Here is a 17,240-nt window from a genome sequence, read left to right on the forward strand (position 1 = left end):
TGCCTCTCCTTTGAGATTACTCAGAATAATAGACGAAACTGCGGCAAAATTGCCCATGAGCTGCATCCCCAAATCTAAGGCCGGGGCAGCCCCATATTCATCTTGAATCTGTTTAAGCACTTCCGGTAGATTAGCCAATGTCGGAGTACCGTGTGCTGTTGTGTAGAGTGCGGCAAACACCGTGCCCCAGGTCTTACAATGGTCCACAGTGGGAACCATGCCATACGGCAAACACATCATCAATATTCTATGTTTATCCTGAGGCCCCGTATGGGGAAATACTGCTTCCAGCGAATTAATTGTTTGTGCCAGCCAAAATTGAGTTTCCTCACGTTTAGCTGGAGCCCTACCCATAACTGAGTGTACAGTGGCCGGATTAATACCCGGAACCACTGCCTGTGGGTGTGCCGGAGCAGCACGCGCTTCATTAGTATTTAAAGTCTGCATTGCAAACTGAGCCAGTCTTCTGTATGTGGTAGCTAGGTCTACATATAAACGACGAACATCAGCCACTGCCAAATTAGCAACCGCAGGATATGGTGTGTACGTAGCCAATAAAGGCCAGGTCGGACCATCATTACTCAGTGGACCTAACCTAACCTGTGCTACTGTGTGTGGGAGGGCGCCATCAAGCCAATTATGGTGTTCTTGATAAGATAAAGGTATCTCTAAGTATGCATAAGCCCTGTATTGTCCAGGGACATTCGCAACAGTGTAAGCGTGAAAAGTATTTGTGCCCCCATCAGCTGCCGGAAATACGATCCAAGAATAAAAAAGTTCTGTTCTGTAGGCTGCATGGGCGTCCACCACAAAAGTGACCGGACCCCCCTGGATCGTCAGACCATGTGCTATCAGATGTCCCGTGAGCGGTTGGCGCATATTAAGCGCTATATTCACTACCTGGGGATTCGCCATTTATACAAATAGCACTAGGACAGAGAAGGCACACCAATATTGGGGTTTTCCTTTCAAAGTTCAAGCTTGAACAACCGACCACTAAGTAACAGGATGCTCCTATCCTGTGGTGGCGGAAATCCCCAGCCCCACGGACGTCTCCGCTTACGGAACCGAGGAGTCAATATATATATGAGACCGAGAGAGTCAGCCGGACCTGAAAATTAGAGCCAGACCAATCGTTGGCGGCGCCATGTCGAGTGGGCTCTCATTATCCTAAATGAGACTACTGGATTTCTAGGCAGCAGGATCGTTCACAGTGTGGGGGACTGAGTCTGACTCACTTGGAAGGACCTCTGTCACCCTAAACCCGGTTTTGCTCCGGCTAACTAGCAGTGCCTCATTTCTCCCAAGGGGAAGAGATGATTAGGCAGCCGAGCGCATGACATCTTTGGAACTTCTCAGGGAAGTCGTGGTCACTCAGATCCAAACCAACTCTCATTTACAGTATGATCTCATATACAAATGACAAAGGCAGTATAAGTTTTATATAATGTTTTAATAAAACAACTGCATTTTAGATATTAAGGCGTGAGCTGCAATAACCAGAACCATACAACACAGTAGGATTGAAATAGTCACGAGGAGAGTGAAACATAAGAACAACGCTATCATGGTGTTTAACAATTTCTACTCTCTCTCAGCTAGTTCTATTTCGAGCACAGCATGTTAAGCTTCAAACTTGCCTTTCTGAATCCCTGGGGAGACATCAGCCCTCATACCTCAGCAAAGGCCTGTGATCTGTTCAGCATCTGCAACGAGGCAGTCAGCGTCTAGTTGTGGTTCCCTGGTCGGAATCTCCCTCTTGCGTGTATTGTGACAAGGAAGTGTTTTTATAACTAACATGTCAGCGTGATCACAAAATGTCCCTACGCAGGAATGCCAACGACTAAACTCCTACCATGTCTATCGGCAATGTACCAAACTGTATCCTTGACTGAAGCACAGAGTGAACAGGAATGTGTTATGGAGAACTCCAGTGCTGAAGTAGGCTAAACAGTGTGATATAAAAAATAAAACAAGACCGTAGAACTGGTTATTTGAAAAATAACAGTACGAAGCCGAAAATAAGCATCAAGAGCAAAGTGCACAGAGGCTCTAAGCTGTGAGCAAAGGAATAAAATACATCCAGGGCAAAATGCACAAAGGCCTAAAGCCTGATGCTAATGCACAAAGGATACGTAAAACTGACCACACTACACAGTAATCATGCTTTCATACCCCTGTAGGACCACTACCCAACGTCACCAGACAGGAGGGTCCAGACATCTCTACCCCACCCACAGAAGAGGCCCACAGTGATGACAGCAGCTCTGGCCAACTGGGTCCAGATGACCAGCCCGGACCATCGTGGGCCTCGGGACAGTCGGTTCCCCTCGCACAGGCACAGCCCAACACTGACCTTCCACCCTCTGGAAACACCAGCACAGCACCCACCCAGCGGGCCCATACCTCCGCCCCCAGGACACGTCAATCAGCTGTGTGTCCACCACTACAGGGAACCCGGGATAACCCACCACCCCAACAACAACAGGGACCTGGGGGCAGTGGTAGTGGGCATACAGTCCAGGGGACGGAGGCCCAGGAACACAGGGGAACTGGGAGGGCTGCTGTGCGACAGGGGGCAGACAGCCCAAGGGAACCCACTCTCCACGAGGCCCTCTCCTCCATCATGGGAGCATACCACCACTCCCAGGAGACGATGGCTACGGTCATGGCTAAGTTTCAGGAGACCCAGCGCCTGCAGGAGGAACAGTATTTGGGGTTCAGGGAGGAACTCAGAACCATCAGCTCCGCCTTGGGCACCATCGTAGGGGTGCTGAAGGACATACAGAACACCATGAGGGACACCGTGGCACTCCAAGGGGCCCCTGACACTAGCATGGACGAAGAACTGCCCACCACCTCCACCGGCGCTAGTGGACAGGACGCCCCGCCACAGGACCACCACACCAGCACCCCACCCCCTTCAGATGGAGAACCACCCCGCAAGCGGTCCCTGAGACCCAGGAACAGGACAGAGCATGATGCCAAGACCCCGCCAAGAAATGAGACCACCCTGATTGTCATCCCACTGTCCCACTATGTAACCCTGTCCATATTGGAACTGCCCCAGCTCCACTTCCTATGCCCATATGGGCAGTGCACCTGTGAGACTAATAGACTGGACTCTGCCATGGACATTCCTCCACCACCACCATTTTACCACCCCCCTCCAATATTTAGCACTTCACTAAACACCCTTGAAGCACAAAACAAACTGGAGTCAGTCTGTGATTTTAAAAATGTGTATTAGCAATGACAGTGAAAAAATGCATTTTCAAATGTAATGTCAACATACCTATGTCACACATCACAAGTCCATGAAGGATGCAAGCAGATGACACACGTTGGTAACCATACCTGTGAAACCGTAATGTATATGTACAACTCAGTTACCAAATACTGCTTGAAATAGACAGACAGTATAAAGGTAGAAGTGTGAAAGTACTTGTAGTAGGCAAGAATGTGTTCTCACCTGTGTGTCACTGGAAATATTGCTGGATGACTGAGTCCCTGTTGTCAATGTCTTCTTCCTCTGCTTCCTCCTCATCACTGTCCACAGGCTCCACAGCTGCCACAACACCCTCATCTGGACCATCCTCCTGCAGAAAAGGAACCTGGCGTCGCAAAGCAAGATTGTGAAGCATACAGCAGGCGATGATGATCTGGCACACCTTCCTTGGTGAGTAGAATAGGGAACCACCTGTCATATAGAGGCACCTGAACCTGGCCATCAGGAGGCCAAAGGTGCGTTCGATCACCCTCCTAGTACGCCCATGGGCCTCATTGTAGCGTTCCTCTGCCCAGGTCCTCGGATTCCTCACTGGGGTCAGTAGCCATGACAGGTTGGGGTAACCAGAGTCCCCTAATAGCCACACCTGGTGCCTCTGGAGTTGACCCATCACATAAGGGATGCTGCTATTCCGCAGGATGTAGGCGTCATGCACAGAGCCAGGGAACATAGCATTTACCTGGGAGATGTACTGGTCTGCCAAACATACCATCTGTACATTCATGGAATGATAACTCTCCCGGTTCCTGTACACCTGTTCACTCCTGTGGGGGGGGACCAGAGCTACTTGGGTCCCATCAATGGCACCTATGATGTTGGGGATATGTCCAAGGGCATAGAAGTCACCTTTAACAGGAGCCAAATCCTCCACCTGAGGGAAAACAATGTAGCTCCTCATGTGTTTCAGCAGGGCAGACAACACTCTGGCCAACACGTTGGAAAACATAGGCTGGGACATCCCTGATTCCATGGCCACTGTTGTTTGAAATGACCCACTTGCAAGGAAATGGAGCACTGACAGCACCTGCACTTGAGGGGGGATTCCTGTGGGATGGCGGATTGCTGACATCAGGTCAGGCTCCAACTGGGTACACAGTTCCTGGATTGTGGCACAGTCAAACCTTTAGGTGATGATTAAATGTCGCTCCTCCATTGTCAGCAGGTCCACCAGCAGTCGGTACACCAGAGGATTCCGCCATCTCCTCACATGTCCCAGCTGACGGTGCCTAGGAAGGACAACAGCGACCACAGAGTCAAGCTACTCAGAGGTATGTACCCACAGCTACACAGAACACGAAACATAATCCAAAAAGTTGTCAGTATGTGTGTTGAGTGTAGGCCTAGGTCTGTGTAACGCAGTTGAAAATGAAGCCATGTGGGCCCCTGAAATGGCGGCTGCCTGACCTCTAAACTGGGACAATGGGATGTGACGTAACTGCGCTGGCATTGTACACCGTCGCGGTAGGCGGTCGAAGACCGCTGCGCAATGCTAAATTGGTTAACATTGGACCCTATGGGTCCCAGGAGCCAATGGCGAAGTGCGCCGGCGGTGATGATACGCACTGCCGCGGACGTCACCGCCGCGGACGTCACCGCCATTTTCTATCTGTTCAATCACTCGATACCTGATCTTCGACAGGAGAGGACCTATACTGCAAGTGCTGCTGTGACCTCGGTCTGGAAGAGACAATGGCTCGTGCGTCTGGGGAAAGGGCCCCTGTCTTCACTGCACAGGAGTTGGAGAAGCTCGTGGACGGGGTCCTCCCCCAGTACACGCTACTCTATGGTCCCCCAGACCAACAGGTGAGTACATAGGGTGCAAGTTGTATGGGCTATGCCTGGGTGGAGAGGGCTGGTTGTAAGAAGGAAGGGGGCAGAGTTCTGCGAGCATGAAGGACTGTGAATGCATTTGCCACATGGCAAGGGCAGGGATGTGGGCCACTCACTTCGACGGTGCAGTTGGTAATGACTTCTATTCTTCCCCTGTACATGTCATGTAGGTCAGCGCCCACCAGAAGAAGGCTATTTGGCGTGCCATCGCCAAGGACGTCCGGACCCTGGGGGTCCACCAGAGACGGAGCGCCCACTGTCGTAAAAGATGGGAGGCATTCGCCGCTGGAGCAAGAAGACGGCGGAGGCTCAGCTGGGGATGGCCTTCCAATGTGGGAGGGGTGCCCGTCACACCATGACCCCCCTGATGTTCCGGATCCTGGCTTTGGCCTACCCTGAGTTGGATGGGCGCTTGAGGGCATCACAGCAGACACAAGGGGGTGAGTACAACATCATTTTGCTGACTTTGCGCGCAATGAAGGTGTCTGGGTGGGGGAGGAGGGCTGTGGGTTTCCCTAGGCCAGGGGGAGTTCCGTAGGCTAGGCCCCTCCGTAATGCAGGCCAAGTGGCACTCCACCCCACCTCTGTAGAGTGCCAAGTACAGGTATACATGCCCCTGTGTCATCTATGTGTGCTGACGTCCACCATAGCCATGTAGGCCATATCCCAGGAACTGCATCAGCAGAGCCCAACAGCGCGGCGTAGTGCAGGGGGCTGCTGTGTCTGTATTGTCCGCCAACGGTAGCGGTAAGCCATGCACTCAACCTGTCTTTCTTCTGTCGTCCCCCCCCCCTTTTTTTGCTCTCCCTGTTCTTTTGTGCATCAGCATCATCAGGCGGAGGTACAGTGGCACAGGATCACGAGGGAGCTGCATCCCACATGGCCATGGAGGGCCACACCACGGACTCTGAATACACCTGTGGGACGGAGGGCGAGGGGAGCTTCACGGCGGACACCGGATCAGCAAACAGCGACACGGACTCGTCCTCCGATGGGAGCTCCCTTGTGGTGGCGGCAAAATCTGTGCCCCCCACTTCTACAGGTACAGCCGCCACCCCCCCTACCAGCACCGCCCTCCCAGCAGCCCCTCAGCCTTCGCCCGTGCCCGCTCACCCAGGAGGGTGGGCATCACCTTCGCCCCAGGCACCTCAGCCCCTGACCCTGTCACCTCTGCTGCCCTCAGTGAGGAGGCCATTGACCTCCTCAGGTCACTCACTGTTGGGCAGTCTACCCATTGTGAATGCCATCCAGGGTGTAGAAAGGGAGTTGCAACACACTAATGCATTCCTGGAGGGCATTATTTCTGGTCAGGCTGCCCATCATCGAACCCTGCAATCTCTGGCCTCAGCACTGATGGCAGCCATTGTCCCTGTGTCTAGCCTCCCCCCTCCAACTTCCTCCACCCAGACCCAATCCCCTGTACCCCAGCCTATCCCAAGCACACCATCAGACCATCCTGCACACACCTCAACACACAAGGGAAGCTCAGGCAAACATAGGCACCACACATCCCACAGGCACTCACACAAGCATCACCTACATACAGACACAGCAACATCCACTGCCTCCACTGTGTCCCCCTCGTCATCGTCTCCCTCCTCCCTCCCAGTGTCGTCTACGCCACTAGGACCCGCACCAGCACACCCACCACTACACCCCGCTCACCTGCACTCACCACTCCCATTTACACGTCCCCTGTGTCCTCTCCCAGTGTGTCTGTGACGCCCCCTCCCAAAGTACACAAACGCGGGCACACACACACCCAACATCCATCCACCTCATGACAGCCTCCAGAACATGCACCTGCACCCAAATCATCAAAAGTTACACCTCCTACAACCACCTCCTCTTCCTCCACTCCCAGACCCCCTCCAGCTACCCGTCCCAGTGTTCGTCAGAAACTTTTCCTGAGCAACGTTGACCTCTTTCCCACCCCCCCCCCCCCAAATCATCGGTCCCGTACTAGCACCTCAGCCAAAAATCTCCGGTACCAGTGGTGCCTGTTAGAGGTATGTGGAGTGCACCGGGCACCAGGGAAGCCAGTGTGACACGGAGCCAAAGCACAGCCAGTCCCCCCGTGAAGCACCAGAAGTTGGACATTGCCCGACGGGATAGGGGGAAGACTCCAGCCGGCAAAGCCGCTCACAAATGTCCCGGGGGGAGTGTCGAGTCAGCTGTGACTCCTCCTAAGGTGGGGAAGGGGCAGAAGAAAGCGCCAAAGTCTGGGAAGAGCAGCACGGCGGAGAAGGCCGCCATCATCCCCGCTGCCCAGGAGGCCACCGCCAGCCCAATCATCACTGGTCAGGAGACCACCACCAGAGTCAGTGCCTAGGAGGGCAGTCCCGTCATCACTGGTCAGGAGACCACCGCCAGAGTCAGTGCCCAGGAGGGCAGTCCCGTCATCACTGGTCAGGAGACCACCGCCAGAGTCAGTGCCCAGGAGGGCCCCGGCAGCCACAGCCCCGCTGGGCAATGAGGGACCGCCATGGCAAACACCGCTGCACAGGTCAGAGACAGCAAAGTCAAGCACCGCTGAACAGGGCAAAGACCGCCATGGCAAGCACCGCTGAACAGGGCAAGCACCGCTGAACAGGTCAGAAACTGCAAACTCAAGCACCGCTGAACAGGGCAAAGACCGCCATGGCAAGCACCGCTGAACATGGCAAAGACCGCCATGGCAAGCACCGCTGAACAGGGCAAGCACCGTTGAACAGGTCAGAAACTGCAAACTCAAGCACCGCTGAGCAGGGCAAGCACCGCTGAACAGGTCAGAAACTGCAAACTCAAGCACCGCTGAACAGGGCAAAGACTGCCATGGCAAGCACCGCTGAACAGGGCAAGCACCACTGAACAGGTCAGAAATTGCAAACTCAAGCACCGCGGAACGGTAAACATCCTTTTTTATGACTTTTTTATTACGAAAGTCGTGGTTAACGAAAGCGTAACAACGCTTTTTTTAACCACGACTTCGTATTTTTGTGCCTTAACTACGTATGTTCTGAACAACGAACATGCGTGGTTAAGGTACAAAGAAGGGAGTTGGCGAAGGTAAGTGGTGGGTTTAGGTTTTGGGGTGGGGTTGGGGGGGTGGGGCGTTTTTGGTTTTGGGGAGGGGGTGGGGGGTGGGGGGTCAGGGGGTTTTAGGTTTTGGGGTGGGGTTGGGCGTTTTTGGTTTTGGGGAGGGGGTGGGGGTTAGGGGGTTTTAGGTTTTGGGGTGGGGTTGGGCGTTTTTGGTTTTGGGGAGTGGGTGGGGGGTCAGGGGGTTTTAGGTTTTGGGGTGGGGTTGGGGGGGTGGGCGTTTTTGGTTTTGGGGAGTGGGTGGGGGTCAGGGGGTTTTAGGGTGGGGTTGGGGGGGTGGGGCGCTTTTGGTTTTGGGGAGTGGGTGGGGGGACAGGGGGTTTTAGGTTTTGGGGTGGGGTTGGGGGGGTGGGGCGTTTTTGGTTTTGGGGAGTGGGTGGGGGGTCAGGGGGTTTTAGGTTTTGGGGTGGGGTTGGGGGGGTGGGGTAAGGGATGTAGGGTGAATGGTACCTATTGCTAATGATTTTATCAGGAATGCCTTTACAACGAAATATCGTTGTTAAGGCATTCGTGGTAAAATCATTAGTAGTAAGGACGAGGTCGGTGTTCCGACCTCGTTGTTAAGGTAAGTAGTTGTTTTTAATTCGGTGTTCTGTCATATAATCCAGCGGAACAGGGCAAAGACCGCCATGGCAAGCACCGCTGAACAGGGCAAGCACAGCTGAACAGGGCAAGCACCGCTGAACAGGACAAGCACCGCCAACTCAAGCACCGCTAGCCCATGAGCGGCAGGGGCAGTGACGGAACTGGGACCGTCACGGGGAGAGTGATGCACTCTGGGCACCAGTCTCCCTCCAGAACCAGTGGAGAACAGCATCCACTACCTCAATCCTTAACAGGATGAAGCACTCTGGGCACCAGTCCCCCTCCAGAACCAGTGGAGACTGTCATCCACTTGAGAAACTGTGGCTTTGCACTCCCCAGGATTGAACAGTGGGCACACCACCCACTGTAGAGACTTGAGAGACTGTGGCTTTGCACTCCCCAGGATGGAACAGTGGGCAAACCACCCACTGTAGAGACTTGAGAGACTGTGGCTTTGCACTCCCCAGGATGGAACAGTGGCCAAACCACCCACTGTAGAGACTTGAGAGACTGTGGCTTTGCACTCCCCAGGATTGAACAGTGGGCAAACCACCCACTGTAGAGACTTGAAAGACTGTGGCTTTGCACTCCCCAGGATGGAACAGTGGCCAACCCACCCACTGTAGAGACTTGAGAGACTGTGGCTTTGCACTCCCCAGGATGGAACAGTGGCCAAACCACCCACTGTAGAGACCTGAGAGACTGTGGCTTTGCACTCCCAGACCCCCTCCAGCTACCCGTCCCAGTGTTCGTCAGAAACTTTTCCTGAGCAACGTTGACCTCTTTCCCACCCCCCCCCCCCCAAATCATCGGTCCCGTACTAGCACCTCAGCCAAAAAATCTCTGGTACCAGTGGTGCCTGTTAGAGGTATGTGGAGTGCACCGGGCACCAGGGCAGCCAGTGTGACACGGAGCCAAAGCACAGCCAGTCCCCCCGTGAAGCACCAGAAGTTGGACATTGCCCGACGGGATAGGGGGAAGACTCCAGCCGGCAAAGCCGCTCACAAATGTCCCGGGGGGAGTGTCGAGTCAGCTGTGACTCCTCCTAAGGTGGGGAAGGGGCAGAAGAAAGCGCCAAAGTCTGGGAAGAGCAGCACGGCGGAGAAGGCCGCCATCATCCCCGCTGCCCAGGAGGCCACCGCCAGCCCAATCATCACTGGTCAGGAGACCACCACCAGAGTCAGTGCCTAGGAGGGCAGTCCCGTCATCACTGGTCAGGAGACCACCGCCAGAGTCAGTGCCCAGGAGGGCAGTCCCGTCATCACTGGTCAGGAGACCACCGCCAGAGTCAGTGCCCAGGAGGGCCCCGGCAGCCACAGCCCCGCTGGGCAATGAGGGACCGCCATGGCAAACACCGCTGCACAGGTCAGAGACAGCAAAGTCAAGCACCGCTGAACAGGGCAAAGACCGCCATGGCAAGCACCGCTGAACAGGGCAAGCACCGCTGAACAGGTCAGAAACTGCAAACTCAAGCACCGCTGAACAGGGCAAAGACCGCCATGGCAAGCACCGCTGAACATGGCAAAGACCGCCATGGCAAGCACCGCTGAACAGGGCAAGCACCGTTGAACAGGTCAGAAACTGCAAACTCAAGCACCGCTGAGCAGGGCAAGCACCGCTGAACAGGTCAGAAACTGCAAACTCAAGCACCGCTGAACAGGGCAAAGACTGCCATGGCAAGCACCGCTGAACAGGGCAAGCACCACTGAACAGGTCAGAAATTGCAAACTCAAGCACCGCGGAACGGTAAACATCCTTTTTTATGACTTTTTTATTACGAAAGTCGTGGTTAACGAAAGCGTAACAACGCTTTTTTGAACCACGACTTCGTATTTTTGTGCCTTAACTACGTATTTTCTGAACAACGAACATGCGTGGTTAAGGTACAAAGAAGGGAGTTGGCGAAGGTAAGTGGTGGGTTTAGGTTTTGGGGTGGGGTTGGGGGGTGGGGCGTTTTTGGTTTTGGGGAGGGGGTGGGGGGTGGGGGGTCAGGGGGTTTTAGGTTTTGGGGTGGGGTTGGGGGGGTGGGGCGTTTTTGGTTTTGGGGAGGGGGTGGGGGTTAGGGGGTTTTAGGTTTTGGGGTGGGGTTGGGCGTTTTTGGTTTTGGGGAGTGGGTGGGGGGTCAGGGGGTTTTAGGTTTTAGGGTGGGGTTGGGGGGGTGGGGCGTTTTTGGTTTTGGGGAGTGGGTGGGGGTCAGGGGGTTTTAGGTTTTAGGGTGGGGTTGGGGGGGTGGGGCGCTTTTGGTTTTGGGGAGTGGGTGGGGGGACAGGGGGTTTTAGGTTTTGGGGTGGGGTTGGGGGGGTGGGGCGTTTTTGGTTTTGGGGAGTGGGTGGGGGGTCAGGGGGTTTTAGGTTTTGGGGTGGGGTTGGGGGGGTGGGGTGAGGGATGTAGGGTGAATGGTACCTATTGCTAATGATTTTATCAGGAATGCCTTTACAACGAAATATCGTTGTTAAGGCATTCGTGGTAAAATCATTAGTAGTAAGGACGAGGTCGGTGTTCCGACCTCGTTGTTAAGGTAAGTAGTTGTTTTTAATTCGGTGTTCCGTCATATAATCCAGCGGAACAGGGCAAAGACCGCCATGGCAAGCACCGCTGAACAGGGCAAGCACAGCTGAACAGGGCAAGCACCGCTGAACAGGACAAGCACCGCCAACTCAAGCACCGCTAGCCCATGAGCGGCAGGGGCAGTGACGGAACTGGGACCGTCACGGGGAGAGTGATGCACTCTGGGCACCAGTCTCCCTCCAGAACCAGTGGAGAACAGCATTCACTACCTCAATCCTTAACAGGATGAAGCACTCTGGGCACCAGTCCCCCTCCAGAACCAGTGGAGACTGTCATCCACTTGAGAAACTGTGGCTTTGCACTCCCCAGGATTGAACAGTGGGCACACCACCCACTGTAGAGACTTGAGAGACTGTGGCTTTGCACTCCCCAGGATGGAACAGTGGGCAAACCACCCACTGTAGAGACTTGAGAGACTGTGGCTTTGCACTCCCCAGGATGGAACAGTGGCCAAACCACCCACTGTAGAGACTTGAGAGACTGTGGCTTTGCACTCCCCAGGATTGAACAGTGGCCAAACCACCCACTGTAGAGACTTGAAAGACTGTGGCTTTGCACTCCCCAGGATGGAACAGTGGCCAAACCACCCACTGTAGAGACTTGAGAGACTGTGGCTTTGCACTCCCCAGGATGGAACAGTGGCCAAACCACCCACTGTAGAGACCTGAGAGACTGTGGCTTTGCACTCCCCAGGATGGAACAGTGGCCAAACCACCCACTGTAGAGACCTGAGAGACTGTGGCTTTGCACTCCCCAGGATGGAACAGTGGGCAAACCACCCACTGTAGAGACTTGAGAGACTGTGGCTTTGCACTCCCCAGGATGGTACAGTGGGCAAACCACCCACTGTAGACACTTGAGAGACTGTGGCTTTGCACTCCCCAGGATTGAACAGTGGGCATACCACCCACTTGTGAGACTTAAGAGACTGTGGCTTTGCACTCCCCAGGATACATCAATGGGCATGGAGCCCCCTCGTGGATCTGGCGTGGTGCTGTCATCCGGCTGAGGTGTCCCCCTGAGGTGCCTGTTGTATTTCTATCTGATGCCCCTGCAGTGTTCTCTCCGTTTTGCTCAGGTATCGTGTGTGGGCCTTGCCCATGCATTTTGGGCCCAGTGGTCCACGGACATTGAATGGTGCATACCTGCACTACTAATCGTGATGTATATTTTGTTGAATATGTATATATATCTGTATATATTTGGTTACTGTATTTTGATACATTACAATGGTTGCACTCATTTCCTTTTGTCTTTGCATTCTTCCGAGGGGTTTGGGGGTTGTTACTGTTATGTTTGGATATGCATTGGTGTGTGTGTTGTAGTGGGTGAGGGTAGAGGTGGGGGTGGGGGTGTTGCGTGTGTGTGTTCCTGACTTTTGCCTTCCCCCTCCCCTATGTCGTAGGTGCAGTACTCACCGTTGTCTTTGGCGCCGGCGTTGATGATGATCGTACAGAAGCAGGAAGACTATCGCAGGTAGGATTTGGAGTTCCGGCTCTATGATGCCCTCGTTCCTTGTGGAGTGTGTGGAGGTGAGCGTTTTCCCATTGAAATGGCTGTTTCCGCCGTGTTTTTATCCACGGTGAATCCGCCCCAGAAAAGGTGGTGGATTGGTAGGTTGTGATACTGTGGGCAGTACTTTGTCTCCCGCCTGTCTGTTGGCGGTGACCGCCGCGCTGCTTGTCTGTACCGCTGTGGCGGTCGGAGTGTTAAAGTGGCTGTCTTTGTTGTCGGTTTCCGCCACGGTCATAATTCCCTTTTTTTTTTTGCCGGCCTGTTTGCGGTCTTACCGCCGCTTTAACACCATCCGCCAGGGTTGTAATGACCCCCTTTGTGCACATAAACAATACTATTAAAACAAAATAGAACAAACATAACAACAGCTACTCTATTCATCATTCCAGACTATTATTTTGTACCACTTTACACTTTGCTTGCAATCTCCCTTCAACAATGTTCATAACTGTTAACAGTTTTTATTCCAAATAATTTCTCTTTCCCCATTGCTCTATAGGGATTCAATTCCCAATTACCATTTCACTTATTTCAATTAATACACCTCATTCAATTTTCCATTAACAATGGGAATTAATCCATGTTATACAACCAGGTTTTAAAGATGACAATAGAGTTCCTCATCGTAATTTATCCCAAATGACATCTTGGTCTTTAACCTAATAATGTATCTGGATTCCAACCGTCTTAATCTTTGAACCCTATTGCCACCCCGTTCATGTTTTTGTATTGTTGCAACACCATAATACTTCATGGACAACCAGTCGAGTTGTGAATGAGTTTTTAAATGTTTGGTCATTGCATATGTGGTGTCCTCATTACGAACCGCCCTTATATGTTCCAAAATACGCTTTCTTAAAAGGCATACAGTACTCCCTCCATACCTCAGACCACATTGACATTCCACAACATATACCACAAAAGATGTTTCACGTGTGATTCTTGCTCTGATTTCAATTTCGCTGCCTCTATAATCTATTACAGCTTTTTTTATTGCATCCAATTTTGACTCAATTGTCAAACTGGTGTGAAGATTATTGATGGGAATAGGTCCTTCCCATATGCAGGCACCGACATGAGAAGAGCGCGCCTTTTTGGATCTGTTGGATAACTGAGTCAGGTTTTGTGGCTTTTAGAACATTAGACACTGTAAGTGGGCCTCTTATTCAAAATTTTCTCACAGCACAACACAGGCAGCATACTACTGTTGCACTCTGTGTGAAAGTGATAGTGCAAGTATAGTTGGTGTAGTTTTAGCAATACAGATTCCAGATTCCACTCTGTGGTGGGACACACTGGTGCCTGTCAATACTGCACACACCCTTGCACAATTGCGCAAGAGGCTCATTGTTGTTGGGTGGTTTCCAGTCATGAATGAGCTGTCAAGCCTGCGTGCCATTATGCTGATGCTTCAGGAAGCAATGGAGCTCATCAGTGCCCGAATGTGACACTCCCTCTGACATTTCCCTTTCCCCATCATTTAACATGTTTGTATTAGTTTTAGTAATTTAGGCATAGTGTAGGATAGGATTTAGGCTAGGTATAGTGTAGGTTAGTGTACGTTTTAGAAATATTTTATTAAGTAGTAGTTTTTAGGTGTGTTTTTAGATGGGTTGGTTTTTTAGTGGGTGAGTAGTTGATTTTAAGCCTGTGTTTTAGAAAAAATAAAAACAATATTAAAAAATACCAGAAAATATATATTCAATATATAGGTAGTGTATGTGTAGAATGCACCTGTTTTCTGCAGTTTGCTGATGTATATGTTTTAAGGAGGATAGGGGTTAGATGCTTAACTTGTCATTTATGTATTGTAGTTAAGATAGGTTAGGATATGTTACAATTGTATGTTGTAGAATTAAGGTTAGTTATGATAGGCTAGGTGAGTGTAGGCAGTTTTAGGTAAGTTAGTATAGTGTAAGGTAGTATTACATGTGGTTAGTTTAGGCTAATAGGTGTACTTAGATTAGTTTTGAGTTACATATAAAAAAGTCTACTTTTACGGCTTCGTCATCATTTCTTATTTATGATCTGCTAGTATGAATTTGAGTTGAGTACATGATATAGGCATTGCCCTGCTGGCTTTGCAGGTAAGTGTTATTTTGTCAGAGGCCTAGGGGGAATTGATATTCTACATGACAAATGAGTCAAGTCTGCTGGCTTTTAGAACATTAGCCACTGTAAGTGGGACGATCTTTTTGAAAATGATTTCACAGCACAAAGCAGCCAGCATACTACTGTTGCACTCTGTGTGAACATTTTAGAGCACGTATAGTTGGTATAATTTAGCAGTACAGATTAAAAATTCCAGTCTGCGGTAGGACACACTGGTGCCTGCCTGTACCGCACACACCCTTGCACCATTGTGCATGTGGCTCATTGTTGTTGGTTGGTTTCCAATCATGAATGTGTCCACACCTGCCTGTAGAACCTCCATTATCAATGCCATTGACTACTTGGTAAGTGTTGCAGTACATGCAGTTCAATTTGGGTAAGTACTTTCATTGATTCATTGGCAAAAGTGTCCCATGTCATCCTCCAAAAGAGAGGTGTTGCTTTGGGCCTGCTTCTGTGCTCTGTCTCTGATGCAGCAATATATGTTTACAATGTACCATAAATTTAATGTGTGGTTACTTTCGCAATCAAAACATAAGAGGCCGCTCAGGGGTAGAGTAACACATTTGCCCTGCTTACCCCAAGGTAGCATTAATCAGCATTTGCCCGTTGAAACTGGGCCCCAACTGTAAGTGTGTGCATCCCTTGTATTGGATTGGCTTTGTGCATGCTTGTGTAGCACAGGTATTACACTAATTCTGAAGAAGATGTATGGGCATGACTATCTGCCTATCATTAGTGCACACAGGTTATTTTAGGGATTTTAGGATCTCTTCGGTGTGAGCATTGAGGCTATCATATGAATTTGATCAAGTTGTCATGTTCACTCAGCCAGAAATATGTGGATCAGTGTAACCATGTTATTGACTCACATGACACACAAACCCAAGTAAACATTTGTGTGCTTAGTTGGAGCTTCACTGTGTGTCAATCAAGTGCCTGAAGCTTCTTGTCACACCTTGACATTCCATTGGGAAGCAACACATTCCTCACTATGCAATCGCAGTGAATGTACTTGTTGTTGGTGCATATCCAAAGACAGAGGCCCTCATTCTGACCTTGGCGGTCGGCGGAGAGGCGGCGGTTGGACCGCGAACAGACCGGCGGTCAAAAAAATGGCATTTCCCCACTCCGACAGCCACGGCGGTCATGACCGACGGGCTGGAGTCTGCGCACTCCGGTCCGGCGGTCGACCTAAGACCGCCAACGGTATCATGACCCTGCTTACCGCCGCGGTTTCTGGCGGTCGGGAACCGCCATGCGAACCATGGCGGTAGGCACTATCGGGGCCAGGGAATTCCTTCCCTGGCACTGATAGGGGTCACCCCCACCCCCCACGGCCCCCCCGAGTCCTCCCCCCACACCCTCCACCCCCCTGCCACCCCCCAGAGGTGGTACGAACCCCCTCCCCACCCCCACCCCGACATGCACATATACACACCCCCTACACACACACATACACAACGGGGACACATACCCGCACACATACATGCCGACATGCGCACCCGCCGAACTACACACATTGCCCATAGGCACAGCAGCACTCCCCGCCCGCATGCACGCACTCACACACCCCCTCTACACACTCACACGCACACCCCCTCTACACACTCACACAACACCCCCCCACCCCCTCCCCTCACGGACGATCAACTTACCTTGTGCGTTGGTCCTCCGGGAGGCGACAGGAGCCATGGGGAGGTGACCGCCAACAGAAGACCGCCAACAGAAGACCGCCACACAGAAATGTGGGTCGTAATTCTGTGGGCGGTGTTCTGCTGGCGTGGCGGTGGAGGTTGACCAGTCTCCACTTTCCCGCCGACCGCCAGTGTGGCTGCTGGCGGTTTTCCGGCGGAACGCTCCCAGCGGTCGGAATGCGCACAGCGGCATACCGCCGCGGTCGGCGGTCTTCACCGCGACGGTAACTCGGCGGTCTTGCGAAAAGACCGCCAAGGTCAGAATGACCCCCAGAGTGTGTTAGTGACTTTTGCTCACTCTCCTTGAGATGTTATGAACTGCAGTATGTTAATACACTTACACTTCCACCATGGTATAAGCAGTCCGTTCATCAACAAACATATAACACTCTGGTTTATAGTAGTGAATTTATTTGCAATATTTGGTTGTCTCAGCATGAGCTTTCTTGCAGTGTGTGGGGCAACAACATCAACAACATCAACAATGATTGTGAGCAAAAGCTGTCCAGACAGTGTCCATTTGAGAGGCATGTGATGTGACGTGAAGAGGTGATGAGAATTTCAGT

Source organism: Pleurodeles waltl, chromosome 3_1 (genome assembly GCF_031143425.1).
Source record: "Pleurodeles waltl isolate 20211129_DDA chromosome 3_1, aPleWal1.hap1.20221129, whole genome shotgun sequence".
Taxonomy (NCBI): Eukaryota; Metazoa; Chordata; class Amphibia; order Caudata; family Salamandridae; genus Pleurodeles; species Pleurodeles waltl.